Raw genomic sequence first — 5,110 nt, forward strand, 5'->3', positions numbered from 1 at the left:
CCAGATTTTTTCCAGCTTACATGTAGAACACTAAAGGTGTTCTTACCCAAAGAGAAAGTGGGACAAGAATGAAATAAAAGAAGGGGAAAATACAGTTGATGAGAGAGCATTCAGGAAGAAGAGAGCTCAGTGACAGCAGTCTTAAAAGCATCATGAAGCTCTCAGTTCGATGGTGACTTGTGATAGATTCACAGGAGAGTAAAATTCCCTGTACTCCCAAATCCTGGAAGTTTATAAGTATATAGAAATTTCCATTTTTTTGAGGTTTACTTCTTGTAAAAAGATTCCTGGTTGAGAAAGCTATTCTAAGGCTCCTGAGACTAAAGATGCACAGCAGGGCTGAGAGTAAACATGGAGAATCCAATGCAGTGGGCGTAGAGCTGCCCAAGGTCTCCCTACATTGATCTGCTCTGCCTGCTGCTGGTTATATCCCCATTGCTGCTAATGCTTTCTTGGAGTCATTAGCTCATTCAGTTCTTTAAATATCTGAGGACCTCCTAGAAGCAGTGATCTAGGGGCTGCTTTGATTAAGTGGCACATACATATGAAGTCAGTATTTGGTATACACCCAATTAAAAGATAGTCTCTAAAGTTAAGTATCACATAAGAATATGATTGTATAACTTTATTAGGATAATGGAATTACTTTCCAATATTGTAAGGTATTTTTAAAAAATAAATGTTCATTTTTAATTAGATCCCATTTGTTTATTTTTGCTTTTATTTCCAGTATTCTGGGAGGTGGATCATAGAGGATCCTGCTTTGATTTATGTCGGAGAGTGTTTTGCCTATGTTCTCCTCTAGGAGTTTTATAGTTTATGGTCTTATGTTTAGATCTTTAATCCATTTTGAGTTTATTTTTGTGTGTGGTGTTAGAAAGTGATCTAGTTTCATTCTTTTACAAGTGGTTGACCAGTTTTCCCAGCACCACTTGTTAAAGAGATTGTCTTTAATTCATTGTATATTCTTGCCTCCTTTGTCGAAGATAAGGTGTCCATAGGTGTGTGGATTTATCTCTGGGCTTTCTATTTTGTTCCATTGATCTATATTTCTGTCTTTGTGCCAGTACCATACTGTCTTAATGACTGTGGCTTTGTAGTAGAGCCTGAAGTCAGGCAAGTTGTTTCCTCCAGTTCCATTCTTCTTTTTCAAGATTGCTTTGGCTATTCGAGGTTTTTTGTATTTCCATACAAATCTTGAAATTATTTGTTCTAGTTCTGTGAAAAATACCGCTGGTAGCTTGATAGGGATTGCATTGAATCTGTAGATTGCTTTGGGTAGTATACTCATTTTCACTATATTGATTCTTCTGATCCATGAACATGATATATTTCTCCATCTATTAGTGTCCTCTTTGATTTCTTTCATCAGTGTTTTATAGTTTTCGATATATAGGTCTTTAGTTTCTTTAGGTAGGTAAATTCCTAAGTATTTTATTCTTTTCGTTGCAATGGTGAATGGAATTGTTTCCTTAATTTCTTTTTCTACTTTCTCATTATTTATGTATAGGAATGCAAGGGATTTCTGAGTGTTGATTTTATATCCTGCAACTTTACTATATTCATTGATTAGCTCTAGTAATTTTCTGGTGGAGTCTTTAGGATTTTCTATGTAGAGGATCATGTCATCTGCAAACAGTGAGAGTTTTATTTCTTCTTTTCCAATCTGGATTCCTTTTATTTCTTTACCTGCTCTGATTGCTGTGGCCAAAACTTCCAGAACTATGTTGAATAGTAGCAGTGAAAGTGGGCACCCGTGTCTTGTTCCTGACTCTAATTAAAATTAAAAGCTTCTGCACAACAAAGGAAACTACAAGTAAGGTGAAAAGACAGCCTTCTGAATGGGAGAAAACAATAGCAAATGAAGCAACTGACAAGCAACTAATCTCAAAAATATACAAGCAACTTATGCAGCTCAAGTCCAGAAAAATAAACGACCCAGTCAAAAAATGAGCCAAAGAACTAAATAGACATTTCTCCAAAGAAGACATACGGATGGCTAACAAGCACATGAAAAGATGCTGAACATCACTCATTATCAGAGAAATGCAAATCAAGACCACAATGAGGTACAATTTCACACCAGTCAGAATGGCTGTGATCCAAAAGTCTACAAGCAATAAATGCTGGAGAGGATGTGGAGAAAAGGGAACCCTCTTACACTGTTGGTAGGAATGAAAACTAGTACAGCCACTATGGAGAACAGTGTGGAGATACCTTAAAAAATTGCAAATAGAGCTGCCTTATGACCCAGCAATCCCACTGCTGGGCATACACACCAAGGAAACCAGAATAGAAAGAGACACATGTACCCCAATGTTCATCGCAGCACTGTTTATAATAGCCAGGACATGGAAACAACCTAGATGTGCATCAGCAGATGAATGGATAAGAAAGCTGTGGTACATATACACAATGGAGTATTACTCAGCCATTAAAAAGAATACATTTGAATCAGTTCTAATGAGATGGATGAAACTCGAGCCAATTATACAGAGTGAAGTAAGCCAGAAAGAAAAACACCAATATAGTATACTGACACATATATGCGGAATTTAGAAAGATGGTAATGATGACCCTGTATGTGAGACAGCAAAAGAGACACAGATGTATAGAATGGACTTTTGGAGTCTGAGGGAGAGGGAAAGGTTGGGATGATTTGGGAGAATGGCATTGAAACATGTATACTATCATGTAAGAAATGAAGGGCCAGCCTGTGTTTGATACAGGATACAGGATGCTTGGGGCTGGTGCATGGGGATGATCCAGAGAGATGATATGGGGTGGGAGGTGGGAGGGGGATTCAGGATTGGAAGTTTGTATACACCCTTGGTGGATTCATGTCAATGTATGGCAAAACAAATACAGTATTGTAAAGTAGAATAAAGTAAAAATAAAATTAAAAAAATAAATGTTCAAACTTGAAATTCTCAATGTTATTTATGCTTTTATAGTCAGAAAAGTATGGGTTAAAAATATTGGTCTGTTTCTTTAAGGATGGCTTGACTAATCAAATATTCCTCAACTCCTAATATTTTCACCTCTAAAATATTAGGAGGAAAAATAAGTCAAGAAATGTCATGGGCTTAACATTACACTCACAGTAGACATTTGATGAATAATACCCTCATCAATCTCATAAAGCACATAAGAAGAATAGCTAGTGAGTCTATTTTGTTCAATTCTGAAAGCTCAGTTGATGCCCTAGGAATCCTTTGGATGTGTAGCCTCTTAAAGGTTTAGTTCATTTGTATCTCCTGGAATTTATTATTAAATAGTTGAAGGTAAGCACAATGAGTCACTTGCACTATCTAGGCATAGTTCTACATGCTTTGTATACTATATCTGTTTAGGAGAGAAGAAGTAGAGATTAGGCAATTACCTGGAAAATTTAGTTATGGCACCAAAGTCTATATTGGACTATTGTTTTGACTTGTTTATCTTGCTACATCAATCAAAGTGCTGTATAGATATGCCTGAGCAGACATTTAGGATAAACCCATGTTTTGCCTGATTGATAGGGGAACCCTAAACCCAATGTCAGGGGTCTGGATGTTCTCTGTTCTTCTCTCCAAGTCTACTCTCCATCCTGCTCTACACCCAGGAGGCTGACTTCTATGTACTTGTCTTTTTTGCTTCTAGCTGGGTTTGGCCCAGTGGGAGCCCCTGGCAGGAAAGAGTGGTCAGCCTGTTTATATTCTGCGATCTTTCCTTTCCTGTGCTGAAATCCACAGGTCCTGTGGATCCACCTCAGTTACAGGTCTCCCAGGCTGGGATAAGTTCTTCCTCCTCTGTCCCTTCAAGCCTAGGAGTGGTGAGGCCTTCTTACTGTTGTTGGTGCCAGGGTGCTTTACCTTCTCTTGTAGATTTCCCCTAATCCTGCACATGTATATAAAAATATTCCTTTCTCTAAGCTTTTCCCAATCATTCTTCTGGAGATGACTGCCAGTACCTTTTAAGATACAACACTAACACTTAAGCTCTAGACAGAAAGAGAAGAAATTTATTCTATTTTCTCACTCATCATAGGCTTCTTTGGGACTTGTAGATGATTATTTAAAGATAACTTACATATTTCAAAGAAAGACATTATAATAGGGTCAAGGTTTCAGTTAGTTAAGTATGAGATCCTTAGCAAAGCTTTGAGAAATAGCTATGTTCCACATTTTTTTCTGATTCAAAGCAAAGAGATTTTCTATCCTCTTTCTAAACTGGGTGGTTTCTTTGGATATTACTTAAAGGAAAAATAAGGAAAATCAGAGAAACAATTTCTTTATACTGATACTTGCTTATTTTCTTTAAGTTGGACTCTATTGAATAATCACTCTGCTGCTACTGTGGCATTTTTTTAGTGTAAAACTTTAGCCTGTCTTCCCCTTAAATGAACTCTTTGTCATCATCATAATACCTCAAGCTTAGTTGACCATCAACTTTTAATCCGTGTGTATTTCATCTGAAGTCTGTTTTAAGTAGCCTCTGTATGTGGAAAATTTCTATTTTTGCAAACCTTCATAGAAGTTTTTTAGTTGTAAAACCTACTGTTTAATAGGACAAATATTTATAACAAGTTTATAACACCATCCCTTCTTTTTTTCTCTCTAAAAATGTTTAAAGAGAAGGTTCAAGTTCTTCTTGTATGACTATTTAAATATGATAGGGAGGGGTCCCAACAGACCCAACCAAGAGAAAAACTCAAGTTATATTGTGGTCAAAGAGATTTAATTGGAAGTCGGCTCTAAATTACTTCTAAAGAGACAGATAAGCTCACTCTTACCATTCATATCCTCTTGCCTTACTCTTTTCCCTTATTTTGTTTTTCTGGTCTCTCCCTTTTCTTTCTCTCTCCATTCAATGCTGTGCTTTCCTTCCTTTTTCTCTATTTATTTCCACATCCTATCAAAATATGCTTTTCCCTTCTTTCTGTCCCTGTATTATCTTGAGAGAGCATAAACCATTTAAAACCACTCAGGATGAATATTCCCACTTTGGTTCACATGGCCCTGATTCTTCTCCTTGAACACCAATGGAAAATGTAGACTTCCAGAGCACCGGTCCTGTGATAAGTCCTGGAAGCCCCAGGTGTGTGTGTGTGTGTGTGTGTGTGTGTGTG

This window comes from Oryx dammah, unplaced genomic scaffold, assembly GCF_014754425.2.
Source record: "Oryx dammah isolate SB20612 unplaced genomic scaffold, SCBI_Odam_1.1 HiC_scaffold_26, whole genome shotgun sequence".
Lineage (NCBI taxonomy): Eukaryota > Metazoa > Chordata > Mammalia > Artiodactyla > Bovidae > Oryx > Oryx dammah.